General features: G+C 49.4%; 1 long non-coding RNA gene across 1 annotated transcript in view; it reads left to right on the forward strand.

The window, feature by feature from the left end:
* Positions 1-2,650: 2,650 nt before the first annotated feature.
* The window catches only part of LOC144173543 (uncharacterized), a 31,818-nt gene continuing 16,896 nt past the window's right edge, over positions 2,651-17,572 (forward strand). The window contains exon 1 of the long non-coding RNA XR_013323311.1: positions 2,651-2,723. This is a non-coding gene — a long non-coding RNA (uncharacterized LOC144173543). The remainder of the gene's footprint in view (positions 2,724-17,572) is intronic.

Consider the following 17,572-nt stretch of genomic DNA (forward strand, 5'->3'; position numbering starts at 1 on the left):
TCCGGAGCCCTCCACAACGGCGCGCCTCATCGCCTGCGTTGCGTCGGCGCGTTAAACCCTACAAACAATCAATAATTAATCAGGGGAAATTCAGCACCATATCTATTTCCCCTGTACCACGTAGTAGAAATGTGCGGAGACACACGCCGGTGCAGAAGTATTATGTATACAATGCAGAGAGCCCGAACAACCAGAGCAGCATATTTGAAGTTATGAGATTATTTGAGAGCCTATGAATTGTGCTATGAAAAGAGTGGGAGGGTTCTACTTTGTGCCATCAGTTTTTGAATACGTCAATTGCAATCAAATGAAATAGTTCCAGTATACCTCCCTGGAGAAACACTCCACCATGCACCGCGGAAGGTTTAATTTACAAAAAGCAATGTCTCCTCGTGAGCGAAGTGTGAAACACTGAAAATGCAAAAGGCCGTCATACTTTGCAGGCTTTGATTGCAGCGGCAACATTTCAAGTTTGGCAAACGACGACTTCTATAATTTTGCGGCTTTTATGCGTCAAAGCTACACCTGCGCTATGAGGCACGCCGTATGTGGTACAGGTCTACGGATTAATTTCAACAACCAGGGGCTCGTTAATGGGCGCCGAAATTTCGCACACCGGCGTTTTGTTTTTCGCCTTCTTTAGACACAAATGGCCCACTGCGGCCGGGAATCGAACCAGCCACCTGGGGCTTAGTAGCGCAACGCTTTATTAACTGCGCCACCACGGCGGGTAAACGGTGGCTCCCGCAGATTATAATAGGATCAACATGTTTTTTATTTGTCCAGTGCCACAGCTCAACGCAAACATGATAAATAGCTGCAAGGTACATATAAAATACAAAATCAGTACACATAGCTTGAAGTGACGTCACCACAGCCCTTTGTGGAGTATACTGCTCTTAGCTTCCACAGTGTTTCTCGAAATAACCGCGGCAGATAAGCTTACAGCTTTCCGCCGTTCAAGCTAGTGCTGCAAGATGGCCGCTACAGTGACGTCACTGCATGCTATGCATTAAATAATTAACCCAAAGTGGTCCCGTGCCTGCAGCAGCACATGTGTCTGCGCCCCGTCCTCCGGACAGCGGCAACCTTTTTCTTGTCAATCAAAGGCGATCAAAGACGACGCCAAAGTATTCAATTTAACTCGTTTGGGCAACCAAGCAGATATTAATGACTGTGCTTTGTGGGTAGCTCTCACACAGTATATTGACGGGCGTGATACACTTGTATATTCTATTTTATTTCATCTGAGCACTCCCTGTTAATTTGTTAGCTATACTCGGTTACAACTCAAGAACGGCACCACCTCATGTAGTGTATCACTCCGCCAAAGCGCCGGACCCGTGACGTCAGTGCGCGCGCGTTTTGAAACGGGTTTGCTATGAATGCGTGATATCGTCTGCCTTCTCTCACGCAGTTTGTTTGTCGTCACTGGAGTCGTTTATAAGCATATTAAGTCCAAAAAATCACGGGAACGGCTCACGCCATGTTCAAAATATTCCCAGTAACGCCCTACTTGCGCCGCGCGGAGAAACATCCGGCTACGGTGATAAGGCACAGCGGCAACTTCCGGTAAGGGAAAGCGAAACGCAGCTATAATGAAGCATAGAGCTATATGGGGGTATAACAAATATGAAGTAGTAAGAGGAATGTGGAAAGGAGTAATGGTTCCGGGTCTCACGTTTGCGAATGCTGTACTCTGCTTAAAATCAGACGTTCTATCAGGCCTTGAAGTAAACCAGAGAACGGTAGGACGTTTGGCCTTAGGTGCGCATGGAAACACAACTAACGAAGCAGTTCAGGGAGATATGGGCTGGGCGTCGTTTGAAGTTAGAGAAGCTCAGAGTAAAATATGCTTTGAGATGAGGTTGAGGGCAATGGATCAACGAAGGTGGGCAGCTAAGGTTTTTAGGTACCTATACTTGAAAAGCGTGGACACGCAGTGGTTAAGAAAGATTAGAAGGCTAACGATGAAATACGGAAAGAACAGTGGGGAATCCAAAACAGCCAAGGTAACCAAAAAAGAGGCAAGGCAGATTGAAACGAATAAATGGAGGGAAAAAATGGAAGCTAAAACGTCGTTAGAGATGTACAGGGCTGAGAAGATGAACATCAGAAATGAAAATTTCTACGATAATTCCCAGGGCAGTGCTTTGCTTTTTGAGGCTAGAGCAGGTTGCCTGCGAACTAAGAGTTTTGTGGGGAAGTATTCACAAAATGATGGGGTATGCGTGGTCTGCGGAAAAGAAACAGAAACTATGCGGCACATCGTGTTAGAATGTGAGGGTATCCATCCAAATCTACATGAAGGGAATATTGGGCTTTCAGAAGCCCTAGGATTTAAGGGTATCACAGAGGAAGTTACCTTCAAGGCTGTCGAGGGGACGAAAAGAAGATTAGAATGCTGGTGGACGAAAAGCAGAGGGGGGAATATTGCCTAGGACAGTTACCACCTGTAACAGGAAAAAAAAAGTATTTTGTGCCTAATAAGCTTTTTGTGCCTGCCCTAAGCAGCGCTACTATTAAACCAAGAGTGTAAAACATATGTATATTAGTCCTTTTTGGTAAGATGACATGTCATCACCCCGATACAAAGGGGAAACCAATAGAAATCATCATCAAATCATCATCGGTGCCGTTCTTAAGTTGTCACCGAGTATAAAATTATGTAGCTGCCTGTGAACGCTTACGCTACGTCAAGATCACCAGCCACGAAATCTCAGGTATTGTCCGCGCAGTTCGTTACGTATATTCAGTATACGCAAGAATTTAGGCAGATCAAGTATTTATAACTAGTAATTGACATAATACGCAAAAAGAGGCAATGTGAAAGATATCCTGGCGGAATCCTTCGATGTGAATATTGTACTTGAGGACAGAACAGTAATTGCAACCATGTACTGACGGCTATAAGATAATTGGAAGCATACATAGACCCTTGGCGCTTAATATGAATTCGCCCCGAGGGTCGTTGGACGTCCCCTAAAGTAAACATTCCACCGCTGCAGTTGGAATTACAACCCGTGAGTTCGGAATCTAAAATTGCGTCATTTTGAGTTTTGAAGCCACTACTGGAGGGGACTCGCTGCGAGACATGGCGCTTACAAAAGGCCGCGCGAGCGCACGTGTACCTTATGAAACACAAAAAGCGCAAGGAGCAAACAGTGCAGGAAGAATAGGCGGGCCGAGTCCTCCCCTCCGCCTTCAAAGTAACCAAATATTTGCGCCCAGAATGGATATCGATCACAGTCGTCTTTCCTGCACTTTCTTTTTTGCTTCGTCCCCTCTCAACCGTGGCGGCCCATCGACTGCACATACCAATTAGACTGCGAATGGAGGACGCAGGAAAAACACAAAAGGCCGTTTGTAACGAACACTGGTAGTTTCCTCCCAGCCAGCCAGCTCTACGGCAGTCGTACACCCGCAGGAAAATGCGACGACAGATAAGCGCCTCGCCACTTCCCGCACATCGCCTGTTCTGAGGCGTTTTACTGCTGCGATTGTAACTGTGCGCTTGCGCAAATCGTGACTTGGCGTCTCATTCATCCGCCTTAATCATACAGCCCTCCTCGAAGAAGAACTATACGCGACGCCGGGCGTCGGCATTGCCTGAAGGAAAAGAAACGACTGCCTCGAGCGCCTGCTCCGTCGTACCGCTCGGGGCATTCCTTGGGGGCTGCGGGGCTAATGTTTCCAAAGACGCAGCACTGAATACAATTAAACGGGTTTCCCTCGGGGCTGGCTGCTGTAATTCCTTTCTTATTAGTCGTGTCTTACGCGTGCTCCGGTTGGAGCATTGGTTTTAGGAGTTTGGGTCAGAAATTGAAAATTGAAGTTGACAGGGAAGAAAAGAAAGCAAAGAGAAAAATGGACAAGGTACAGAAGTTCAGAAACTGACCATCAAAGTCGAGAAGCTTAAACGAAGCAGAGAAAAATACAGGAGAAAAGGAAGAAAAACAGAACGTTTGTCATTCGACGAAGAGCATCACCATCAACAGCATCACCTATCGAGCAGGAAAACATGAAACAAAAGGGCGCTACCTACCGCGCGCAACAGCGAGAATGCGTTCTGACTTCCATGTCGCGGCCCAAAAACAGTTGTTGACCTATTATTTTAGCACGAGGTGTCGATCGCACCCAGCCGAAGTGTCTCAAAGGGCTGCCGGCCGTGACGATTGGCTGTGTGAGTCATGAAATGACGAGTCGTGCTCGGTCTTAAAACGAACAAATTCTTTCTCACTGATACATCCTCGCTTCATTCGGCAATCAAGGGACTGCCGTATACAGAAATATCCATTGGACAGTACTAGTATTAAATAGTAGCGCTAGTTCATGGCACACTTAGGTGCTTTCGGTGCGTACAGTGCATATCGATCCAATACTGCGGTGCAGAGGAAATCACGCTTAAATTGCGCAAAAAGTTCATATCGGACGAAAGTAAGGACGAGGGAATAAACGTATTGAAGTTAATATTTAAGGTCGCATAAGTCAATAAATACAGTGTCGGTGACTTTATTTTGCATCAATCTTTCTTATCCCTGAACGGATATGCAAAGTGAAATGCCCAGGTAAGGGATACGCGGAACTTCAGTATCCGCTAGCAAAAAAAAACCGCCGGCGCTTTCCAGTACTAGCAGTGTCCCGCTAACGCGCACAGGCGGCGGCGGCGGTCGCGGAAGAGCTTCCAGGAATGTTGCGCGCGCTGGAACGGGCTGGTCTGACGCTTGCATGACTTATTCACGGCTCACTAGAGCGGGTTCGCTCCTTTGTGTCACGGCTGGCTGTCTTCACGTCGGCGCGATCTCCGGATAGCCTCGACCCCGCGGTCACCGACTGCTGGCATCGACGACCTGATGCGGCTCAAGAAAACCACCCGCCGCAACCCGACGGCGTGACGTCCTTTCACTGCGAGGTTGCCGGTTTGATCGCTCGCCGCTATGCTAATAGGGTGACCCCTAAGCAGAAGAGGTGGACTGTTTCGTGTACGCGTAGGTACGCTGGTAAGCGCCCTTGTGCGCGACGTCAGATGCATGCTAAAGTGTGGATTGAATTAATTTGCATTCCTCCTCTATGGCACACCTCCCGACGCAGGTAAGGCGTCGGCGTGTTAAACCGTGAATCTGGGATAAGGTTGGGCTAATATCATGATGTTAGGTCACGTGATCCCAGAATTGTGAATTTCCGTGTTCCTCCCCGTAAAATGTTGTCACGTAGCCAAAGACGACTCAGGTGTCTTGAAGGAAAAACAAGTTTATTGGAGCGAACTTGTGCTCCACTGACACCTGAAAGAATGCACAGGCGGCGAAGCATGAATCAACAAAGTGACGTGCGCAAGAGAGTGTCGGCGAATCGAATACCGCAGCGGCTGCCTTGGGAGTATTTATCTTTCGGCGCCATTGTTTCTCGAAACATCGAATTACAACGAGAACACTGGAGATCAAAGAAGATTATTCTAGGCTAGTGACGTCAGGATCAAACGCTCTTCCTATCAAAATAAAATGGCCGTACGGGATTCAAAAGAAAGGAAAGGATACTTTGCTTGAAACACTGATAGCACAGCCGGGCGCCGCCGGATGGTAACAACAAAACAGAAGTATACAAACAGAATGCATGGCTCGCGGCAGTATAACGGGTTTGGGCTTCTCCACATTTGCGCTCACCAACCCTTTCCTCGCTATCTTTTTTACTGCAAAACAGTATATGTCTAACCCCCCCCCCCAGTTTTCATTCCGGTGTCATTGATTTACTCGGCGCCACTCCGGGGCTCCTCTTCACCACCGCTGACCGCTGACACCTCTTCCACAACTATTTTCCTCCTCGCCTCCCCTGATGCCCCTTTCGCAAAGCGCAGTCGGCAGCTAACGGCGGTAGTGCGGTTATGAGGTGTTCGCGAGAACTAAACAGAAGCACGGATGGGCGCAAAAAATTGCGCTGCCGATTACTACACTACCTAATATGAAATTTCTGCGCAGCGCGAGCTGCAGTCTTCTCGGTCACGGCGCATTTCTGCTGCGTCTCAGGAAGTGTTCGCGTTATCAGCGAACGTACGGAGGCGTACGCTACTCTGCTGCTACATCGCAGTGCGCCGCCGCCGCCGGCAAACATGTTGCGAATCGTGTTTAAACCTCCCGCGCAAATGTCACGTGGTTCGGATTAGCCCCGCCCAAGGGAGCAGCGAGCATGTTGTTGCATATCGTGTTTGAACCTTCCGCTCAAACGTCTCGTGATTTGGATTAGTGGAGAATGGAACAACGTTTGGGGAGTGTCAGGTGGAGGGCGCTGTGAGGGAAACGCAGTGAGAGTGACGACGCCGTAGCCGCGCGTGTCGTACAGCACTTCGCATATCTCTAAAAGCTCCTCTCCGTGTTCTTCCTTTCGTCGCTGCTCCGTTCGCTCACTCGGTTACGCGGGCATAAGCAGATGCCGCTCCCGCGAAGCCCAGGTAACGGCTGCCAAAGGGCTGCCCCCTAAAACGACTGAAAGCCGCAATCGCCGTTTCCGCTCAAATTCACTTCGCCAAATAGCTGCGAATCCCTCCAGGTAGAAGAGAAACGTCCCCAGTTGGAGCGCCGGGTTGAGCCCATATTTTTTTTTCAGCTTGGAAGGCCTTCCGAGGAACATGTTTGCCGATGTATTTCACGCCAAGTATGCGCCATCACCGGTTGCTGGTTTATGCGTGCCCGGTTTGCGGGTAGAAAAAGGAGGGCGCGCACGCACATCTAGGCGTCATGCCGCTACCGATGAAATGCCGGTTGAGCTGGTGCGAGATCTAGATGTCGAATTACATGGCTCATGTCGAGTAGCGGCGAATTCCTCCCGGATGAACAGCAACTTGCCCGCTTGTAACGCCGGCGGGAGCCAATATCACTTCTTGAGAGGGCTTTCAGGGGATATTTTCGCCGGCGTCGGTCGCTTCTATGCGCGCGCACATGACCGGTTACCGGTTTATGCGTGCGCAGGTTTGTAGTGGCGAATAGTAGGAGGGAGGAGTGTGGCGTGCACGCTCAGCTATAGGTTTCATGCCCGTAGTGATGGATGGCATGTCCGTTGTGCTGCTGCTGCTGCGAGGTTTAAACGCGGACGTTAAACGGCGCAACAGGACCCATCCGAAGTCATTAGTGGTAGAGCGGATTGGGTTTGTGTGCTAGGCTATGTTCAGACTACGGACTCAAAAGCCGTATCGTGCATAAAAAAATGGCATGTAACGCAGTTCAGTTGGCTGAGACAGGAAATGAAGTCATTATTTAAAGTTATTACGACAGTTGCGGCAACAGTCTGAACCCGGCCTTACACAAACAGTAAGATGATTACGACGCGGGAGGGACACAGGCAGTTCCATGTTTTTCTGCAAGATCAAAGCTTGGATTCTTTAAAAGTTCATTCAGATAATTGGCTAGAAAGTATGCTCCATTGCAAATTACAATAAACGTGTTTTGTTTCGTGCACTCCGTGGAATGCGTCCAGCTTTGCAGGTAATCCTTCTTCACAGAGTTGAAGGGCACTAATTTTTTTTAATGTGGGCAACCCATTTCTATGGCTAGTGCCTCAACATTGTTTCTGCTAACATTTGTCATTTGTATTCGTTCCCTGTGACCGTTTCCTTAATTGGGTGCGCTGTTAGAAGATATGGGGAGTCGACTTAAGCGAGCTAGCGAACCCCATCGCGAACCCCAAGCGAACCCCATCGAATCTACAGGGCACAGGTGACGAAGGGGGTGGCTGTCTGATGTGCGGCTTTCGCCGACCAGAGCGGTAAGAATGAGTCAGCGCCTTGAACGAATCAACACAAAGACTTATATTTGGACAGGCAAAACACTGTACAAGCACGAGGACATGTAACGTAAACGAGAGGAAACTTAGAATGGATACAAATGCGAGCAACAGTTCAAAATTAGACAAAATGATACAATCAGGAGCGTTAACAAATAGATATTACGAAGTAGAGTAGTTGGTTAAAAGAAAACGAACAGTTCGATGCATATGAGAGACAGGGTCCCACAATATTTACCGACCGGGCCGGACGATGCACCGCTGTCGGAGGCGATTCGGCTACCTGTGCTTCGTCGTAAGCCAGGCCGTCCGAGACGATCACGGTGATTCGAGGCCCGGGAGTACGTTGGAGTCCTCCAGGGCGCGGGTCGCCGATGATGTGGTGCACAAACTGGCAGAAGCCGTTGTCACATCACGACGTCAAAATGTAGCTAATTTGCTTAGGCGCGGCTTCTCTTTTAGGGGCGAAGCTCCTAAAGCCATGGGTCTGTTCATCCCTTGTGTCTCGTGGTACGTGACCGCCGCATGCTTTCGGAGATGTCGCAAAGTGGGCCGCGTTGCACGCGCAAGAACCGGCTGCAACCGGCAGCGCAAACTCGGCACCGGGAGCGCGAGCTTGTCTGTGTTCGCCAACGGAGGCGCGAGCGCACGTGCACTGCGAGGGGGAGATCACGCAAGAGATCACGCCACGAACGCAGGCAGTCGTTCTCGGAGATCGAACGAGACGCAAGGACCTTTGCTCGTTTCCTCTCGTCTTGTTCGGGCACAAGTTTGCCCTAAATAAAAGTTCTTTCTTTACCGTTGTGTCCCATCCTACGTGACAAATTGTGCTGGAGGTGCGGGGTAGTCCTCGATGGCGCGGGGTCTTTCACCAGGTCTGGGCCTGGGAGCATTGACTCCGAAAATAAAAGTTGATTTGTACAATGTACGCACACAGTCTTACGTCTTTCTTAATGATGTAATGGGCGAACTTTCACGGGAGAGTTACGGTTACCGATGATCTCCCCCTCTCGAGCTTCGCCCCACTTATCATCATTCATTCCGTGGATATGGCGTGATTTTTTTTATAACTGTGCCGGCGCGGAAAGAGAGGGCACAACACACAACGCGCCTGCCGCCGTCGAGCGAACAACTTCCCTCTTTCTCCCTTCTGCAATCATCGGCGCGCCTTACACTGACAAAGCTACGCTCGCCCCCTCGAAAGAACTCGAAGCTTCGGTGAAAGCGGAACGGCGGAGCTTTTATTTTGGTATTTTCTTGCCGGCGAGCCGACGAGTGGTCGGAGTTGCCGCCGCTTCGTTCGAGAGAGTTCCAGTGTTTTATCGGGGTGAATAGAACCGAACTGAATGAATCGGGCGACTGTAACAAGGGTTAGGCGCTGTACAATGATATGAAAAAGCTACACGATACTTTTAGACGTACGCTCGAGTTTGTGACATTCCCATAGGGCCGCTGGTGCCTAGAGCTCCCAAAAGGTTGCTTAAATTAGTTGTGGACGCATTCAATTATCTCGAATTGAATTTATCTCTGTAATACTTGTGTGATCTGTTTAGGGAGCAGATAACAAGTGCAATAATGAAAGACGTGTACTTTGCCAATGTATCGTCAACCATACTAGCATGTTACGGGTGAGACCATTTGTCATATGTCAGACGTATGTGAATTCAGTCTGCTGCGAAGGCATTCTACTTGAAATTACGCCAACACTCTATCGTTAAAATATGGCCTAGCGGACGTTTCCCACGACGGTCTGTGAACTGTTAGTTGTGTAATCAATAAGTGCATGCCATTGTTTTGGGCTGCGTAGACGCGCGGTGTCCCTCTGGGGCATCGTGCAACGGACCCTGCTGAAAGATATGGGCATCACCCCTTAAGTTATCTCATTTCTTCCGGTAAAGGAAAAAAAAAAAAACAGTGCAGTCCCATGTGGTACGCATAGAGTTACATAATAATATACACTAGAGGGAAATCTGGCGCCACTGTCCAGGGGAGCCGCGCTTCAGCGAGCGTTCCGTCAGCGAGCGTTCCGTTTGGCATGGCTCATGAACAGGCTGGAAAGTTGGCTCTGGCTAACAATATTACTGTAGAAGGTTCATTAAATTTGTTTTGTTATTATAAAACTGAACCTCCAGAAGGATTAATTTGTCAGTGATTAGTAGAAATCTTCATGCACGATGAACAAGAAAAAAACGTTACCCTTTTTTGTTGATTTTGGCTTCGAGACAAAAAAGAAGCTAGACGGCTAGCTAAGCCAAGTAGGCGAGGAACGTCGCCAGCGGCAATGGCGCCGCCCACGGCGGCCTGCGACGGCAGCGACAGATTTCCCTCTACTATGTATTAGTGTGAAACTATATGATAGTACGTTTCTTATTATGGGGCGATTCAGTGAGGAAAGTGCCTTACGATTGACCGTCACTTGGACCCTCCTCGTTCAACAAAATCGCTTTTTTAGAACAGCCGTGTGTGGAGGCGTAGCGTGCACGTATGCAGCCCAAAGGGAGCCCCCAGGGCGGGCCCACTTGCCTAATGCATGTGTGTATCTTCCGAACTTTTAGTGGGAATTCTTTAGGGATGATTTCAAAACTTTAACATCGTTTAAAGATCAGCAATTTTTAAGACTCTCCTTGAGACTTTAGACTGGCGGTCGACTGATCTTTTTCTTCCATGCAGAGCTAGTCGAACGCCTAAATTTCACTTGTCGCCAGTTTGAAGAAAGAAGATCTTTCTTAGGACCTAGTTAGGACCTGGGTTCGATCCTCGGCACTGACAGGTGTATTTCATGTTTGAAATACGTGCTAACAGACTGGACGCACGCACGTATGTAAACGAATCTTCCACCCTGTGAATGTGGATGGAAAACAATGCTGTCTGCTGCCTGTGCGGGCATCACGCCTGCCTCGTCGACTGCGCTCGGCCGTCCTGCGCCTCCGCGTGGGGGCCGCGTGGACGGCAGAGCGGAAGCACCGACTGGGGCGGGCGTATCTTTATACGGACGAATGTCGGTGGTCGCCATCCGTCACGCGAGCTCAGCCGAGCTTGTTGATATAGCGCGTCGTTTACGAGATACTCATAATCCTGACAATACGGTGCGGCTTCAGCAGGCAGAAACGCTTCGCACGTGACCGAGGAAACCGTCTGCCTTCAAGGTGGACATAGACCGTGCACGAATCGGCACACACCGCTGCAGCTAAAACTCGTCGCCTCCTGCCAGATCCAGACTATTGCGAAAGTCAGTTTACAAATGCGTGAAAGGGGATGATAGTGCGGTGAAATTTTGCTGTGGATCGTCGTTGTCGCAGCTTTATAAAGCGGTGACCGAATAACTGCGGCGATGCTAAGTCTGTTGCGCGACGCGGCCTCGGAGAGACCTGTTCGCCGCGACAGCCCCGCATGCAAGAAACGCAGGCGGGCCGCTAGTCTTAGGTGGAAATCTTCAATTATTATCGCGAGCGAGCATGTTGATTTTATAGTCCTCCTATCTGGCGTTTCACCTATGTTGGAACTGACGTGCCATCGCTAGCAGGGCCGACGCGAAGAGCCGTGCCCCGCGACCAGTGGTACGTGGAGCATGCGCGCCGGCTGCTAAGAATAAAAAGCCGGACAAACCGCTGAGCGCAGCCAATGGCTGCGCATTCGTCACAGCACAAGCGTTCTGACAAGTGTATCTATAGGTTGTTTTGCTCGAGCTTGTCAGCTTGTAGCATCTGCAGCGCTTTGAGGCGCGAGGAAAGGGTGAAAGCTCCAGGCCTTATAGCCGTCGCCACCCTATTTAGGGCCCCCTTTAAAAAGCAAAAAAAAAAAAGTGTGCAAGTAATTATGTTTTAAGGAGTTCACTAACGATAAAAATTTCTAAACCAAAAGCTATGAGAAGAACGCAAGCTGGCGCTCTTTTGAGATGATAGTTGCATTTGATCGTATATTCTGATTGATTGAGATTGCGGTGTTTAACGCGCCGACGCTACTCAGGCGATGAGGCGCGTCGTAGCGGAGGGCTCCGCATTAATTTTGACCCACTGATGATCTTTAACGTGCGCCGAAATCTCAAACACATGGGCGTTTTTGCTTTTCGCCTCCATCAGAAAAGCGGCCGCCGCGGCCGGGAATCGAACCTGCGTCCTCGTGCTCCGCAGCACAACGTCTTAGCTACTGAGCCATCGCGGCGGGTGATAGTGAATTCTGACATAGACGTCTGTCGGCGTGTCGTTGATTACTGTATATTCCGCGGCGGCCGCTTTTCTGATGGAGGCGAAAAGCAAAAACGCCCGTGTGTACGAGATTTTGGCGCACGTCAAAGATCCCCAGGTGGTCAAAATTAATTCGGAGCCCTCCACTACGGCGCGCCTCATCGCCTGCGCTGCGTCGGCGCGTTAAACCCTACAATCAATCGATTACTGTATATTCTCCAATACTCCAGCGATACGGCCGCCGCGTTCAGAACTTGAGCCCAATGTCGGTCAGTGAGCAAAGGCCATCTTTGCCACTCGCCGATCCCGGAACTTCAAGCATGGACCAGCTTCCCTTTACAGCGTACGAATATATTAATCTCCAGATGAGGCTTTGAGAAATAGACCTGTTCTGGCGATGAGTTTTATCCGGCTCTGGCCAGACCAGCTTGTTAATAAATAAACTGAGTGGCATAAACGCCCGCAAATGACGCTGTGCAGCGGTGAGAAGTGAAGGGCCGCCGACATGTGAATGAGCTGCCATTAGCCGACGCTGCTGACCGGCTTCCGCTTTGGAGGGGCATTCGTGGTGTCATCTGAAGTCTGACTCTTATGGGCTACGACATCGATCTTCCCTGAGACGCACCAAAATATGCGCAACATTCGAGACCACCCAAGCTCGTCTGACGGCACCTGCGCACGCCAGCAGTCGCTCGGGGTGTGTACCCGCAGGATTCCGCAGGCTAGTGCCCAGAAGCATGGTCACCGGGTTCTGTTTCATAGCTTCTACCAGTGCGCACAGACGACGGACCAAGAATGGAATTATAACCGGACGAGCACCGACTCGACTAAGTTTTAAAGCTTTAGTGTTATCTCCGAGGGCGCCATGTAATTCGAAAACGAGCGAAGTGAAAGAGAAAAACTTTTTCCGTCAGGGGGAATCGAACCTGGATCCGTCGCACTATGAAACCGGCGTCTGTCCGATTGCTCCATTTCGACAAGGTCGAAGGGGTTTGCATTTAGAGATGGGTGCACGGACGTGCAAAATTAGACAGAAAAATCCTGCACTCCCCCGTGTAAAGGCGACGATGAGCCGTCACGAGAATGATTTGCGTTCAACCATCGTCGTCGTTAGATGGAGGGGTGCCTGATTTTTTGTTGAGAAACACATTCAACATAAACACACACCTTGCTGCGCAAGGCAGAAAACATTTCATAAGCGCGCATGACAATAGACTTTTTTTTTACTGCGCATGACTGTAGCCAGCGATGACGGCCAACAAAGGTTAGACTTGAAAGCACGACTTCCCGTTTTGTTTGCAAATTTGATTTGTTTTTCGCTCAACATTAGCGGTGGATAAATTACGCACATCTTCTCTGGCGTCGTTATATATTACATGTCTTGTGCACCGAGGCGGGCTTGAACATCAGATGAAAACAGCCAGCAAGTGGTACACTTCGGGCGTCATGATGTCGTGGACGGTAATGACACAGACACCATGGCAGAGACACCATTTCAATATCAGCACACTCGAGAGAACGGTAATGTGTCCAGTTCGCCGTGGCACTGCAAGACGGCGAGCAACAAAAGCTCGTCTAATAACACCGGCTGAAGGGCATCCTAACGGCGCATTGATCATGCTGCCGTTGTCGTCCATTGAATAAAATGTTTGCGAACTTAAAACAGTTTTCGCAATAAATAAAGCCTGCAGCTGTTAAATTTAAAACGGCGTTATTTGGGCTCATTTCAACACATAATCGTATGTTACCGGTTGCTCTCCGCTGGTTCCGCGGGAGGAAGCAGACAGCAATTTAAGAGAGAATAACTCAGACCATACTAACGGCGCATGCTAACGCTGCCTTTCATCATAATCCAATAAAATGGTGACCTAGATAGGAACTTGTCCTATAATTTCCGACCAAACTTTATTTGTCACGTGCCGGTGCGGTGAAAGACATTGACAGACGTTCAAAGGCATTTAAGTCAAGAAACCTTAGTACCGAGAGCTTCCACGAAGTAGGCATAGAAATCGGCTCAATAGTGAAAGCACGCGTCTCGAAACTATATATACTGCGTGAGGCCTTATATAGGATGAAAAAGAGAACCCTTAAAGCGTCAACGCGCGTTTTCCAACTTTCAACTTGAATTTTTTTTATGTAGGCAATGTACGCGATACTTTTATTGTGACATCGTCGCAGTTTTATATGAGCCAGGTGTTTCGGCGAAATAAACCAGCAATTATTTCTGTATTTTTCGTTGCACCCAGGTTCAAAACATTCACGTCCTTTCGATTTGCGCACGCCTCTAGTTGTGTCCCTCACGTTTTCCTCGCCGTCCGTTGGCACGCATTCGTCGAAACCCTACACTATGCACTGTTTCCGACCACATTTTTTTAATGGCTAGCTCTTGGAGTGGAACAACGACAGCTGATAGGCTAACGACCGACATGTTCATTAGTAGCACATGCTCGATGGCGACAACTCCGGAGAATGATTGATTGATTGATTGCAGGGTTTAACGCGCCGACGCAACGCAGACAAGGAGGCGCGCCGTAGTGGAGGGCTCCGCATTAATTTTGACCACCTGGGGGTCTTTAACGTGCGCCGAAATCTCGAACACACGGGCGTTTTTGCTTTTCGCCTCCATCAGAAAAGCGGCCGCGGCGGCCGGGAATCGAACCCGCGATCTCGTGCTCAGCAGCTCAACGCCTTAGCCACTGAGCCACCGCGGCGGGTTAACTCCGGAGAATCCGCAGTGGCAGGTAAGAACAGTTTGCTCCGCTCAGAAACGGATCAGGGAGACATAGTACGTCGTTGCCAAGATTTCAAGCGGTGCTGTAATGCCTATCACCCCGATAAGTTAACTATAACAAAAATTTATTACAATCTACTGCGCTACCTGCACGAAAAGGTGAAATTAAAATTGGAGTTTTTACATGTTGAAGCAACACCTGGGCTATGTAAGGGGCGCGACGTTCCGCTCCAAGATAGGTACAAGCCTGGCACTTCCGGTTCGATGCAAACCGTTGAGAAAACGTGTTGATATGCCGCGCACCACCTATGAACCGGCCCAAACGATACCAAACCACTTTTGTTTACGAAAAGAATGCGCATAATTGAGCTAAAAAAACACTCTACAACAAAAACAAAAAAAACCCCACGGGAGTTGAAAAAAAAATCGCGCCAATCCACCCCGTGAATGTAGTTGGAAAGCAAAGCTCTAAACGGCACCCATAACGATTACCCATGCGACGTCACTTAAAGTCACTCACATCGCTCTACAAATAGTAAAACCAGACAGAAGTGAAATGCACTTAACCACACCATTTATTACTTCAAAGAGATATTCTTGGCAAGGTTAAATCAATGCATGATGCATGAACGGTGTTTGGTTGAGTTATATTGGTGTAGCACAAGAGTGGAAACTTTATTTATAAAATTAAAGTAAGCTCCAACCCGGTGTTAGACGATCTGACTTCTCCGTCTCTGCGCCGCGGACGGAAGCGACGAGATTTGCGGCAGAGAAGGAGGAGGAGGAGAAAGAAATACTTCTGTTCAGATTTCTGAACGGCCCAGAGTGCAGCCCTGGGGAGTGATTCCTTCTTTTGTGGGGCCCATATGCAGTCCGCGCGGCCTGTGTTCTGTCCATCCGCTGAAGCTGGGTATAGAGAGGGCCTGGACAGAAGCATCTCCCATTGCTCTTGTTGGGTAGTTGACGGAAAGAGAGGAGGGTGCTCAGGGCTAAAGTCGCACACCCCGATTACGGGGCGAAGTGTTCCTACTTCTGAGCAAAATTTACATTCAGCGTCATAGCGATTCGGATGCATTAAATGAAGACGCGTAGGCTGTGGGAAGGAGCCCGGATTGTATGAGCCGTAGGGTAGTTTGTTATTCTCTGGAAAGGTCAGGGTAAGGCGAAGGTACGGTCTGTCTCAGAAGGCGATAATGCTGGGCTATCTCCCTGAACGTGATAAGCGGGTGACTGTCCTCGTGCGGCTCCATAGCACGGGAGGTAAAAGCGCAGGCTTGTTGGGTGGGCGTATTTGTTGCCCTCCATTGAAGCGTGGGCGGGTGTCCAGATGAGGTGAATGGAACCGTTTGGGGAGTGGTTTTTTAGCACGCGCAGTGCAGGTCAGGACACCCAACCCGACTGGTAATTCCAGTAGGCTTGCTGGAAATCGGTGACTACCCTCCGAACCCCTGGTTGAGTGAGAGCCAAGGTGATGGCTGCCTCTTCTGCTGCCGTCATTTCTTGGGTCCTAAGCGAGGTACACGCAAGGAGGTTGGTTCTGGAGGCAGCCACGATGATGGCGTATTGCTGCCCTCGATGTTTGGAGGCGTCTGTGTAGATAACTGCATGGTCCCCACCGAGGGTGGTGTTTAGCGCTTGAGCCCGTGCTTTTCGGTGAACCTCGTCGTGTGAGGGGTTCATATTTCTGAGCAAAGGGAGCACCTTTAGTTTTAGTCGCCAAGAGTCTGGGAGTACGTCAAGCGGAGTGACATTCTGGGCTGCCCAGCCAATCTGGTGAAGCATGCGGTTACCCACCGCAGTTCTGAGTCGGACCTTCTGGTTAGAAAGATGGCCTTCTATCAGCTCTTCCACCGTGTTGTGGAGCCCCGTGCTAAGCAGCCTCTGTGTGGACGCACTCATAAGAAGACCAATGGCCTGCTCGACCGCCTTTCTAATCATTATATAAAGCATCTCTATGTCTTCCTTGTCGAGAAGAAGACAAGGGGTTGACGTAAGTGACTCGCGAGAGGACAAAAGCTTCAATTAATCGAAAGGTACCGGATTCCTTTAGGCCTCGCTTCTTGGTGGCAACTCCCCTGATCATGTGTATGATTTGATTAATGCTGTTTTTGAGGCGCTGCAAGGAGACGTCACTCTTGGTGTTAGCCTCGAGATGTAGGCCCAGGATCTTGATGCTGGGGCTTGGAGTGATGGCCTGGCCATCAAGAAGTACTTGAATGTATTACTTGATTTGGCATGAGGGCGGACGAAAAGGAGCTGTGATTTTTTACGTGAACAGTGGAGGCCACAGGCTTTAGCACATTGGCGTACTAGAAGTGAGATGCCATGGATTGGTGTAAGCTTCCTTTAATTTTTGTAGCTCTTAGCACATGAGCAAGGTGCGCACAGGGCCGCTAGACGGGCGTGAGTGGTCGCTTGACGCTTTCACGTGGCATTCAGCGAGAACGCAGGGGTTAAACCCGCAGATGTGCTTGGTGAGTACACCACCTGTCTTCCCCGTCTTTGCGTGGGCTCGGGGCTAAATCGGTAAGACAACGGGCTGTCGCTTTGTTAGTCTATTAGTTCCAGGTTCGATTCCCGGCCATGCCAGTAAATTCTTTTATTTGTTCGCTGGAGTTTTCTGGTGACACCAACGGTCGCGAAAGAACTCCTGGGGGGGGGGGGGGTTCTTTTGTAAAGACAAAACACCCTAACACATGAAGCACTGGGAGGGACATCATTAGCATGAGGGTATTGCTCGTAGCTACAACAGTTTTGTAAACACAAAACACCCTAACAGATGAAGCACCGGGTGGGACATCATTAGTATAAGGGTTTAGGTCGTAGCTACTGAGCAGTTTTGTAAACACAAAACACCCTAACACATGAAGCACCGGGTGGGATATCA

This window comes from Haemaphysalis longicornis, unplaced genomic scaffold (assembly GCF_048455015.1).
Source record: "Haemaphysalis longicornis isolate Haplotype H1 unplaced genomic scaffold, Haemaphysalis longicornis Haplotype H1 scaffold_1, whole genome shotgun sequence".
Classification (NCBI taxonomy): domain Eukaryota; kingdom Metazoa; phylum Arthropoda; class Arachnida; order Ixodida; family Ixodidae; genus Haemaphysalis; species Haemaphysalis longicornis.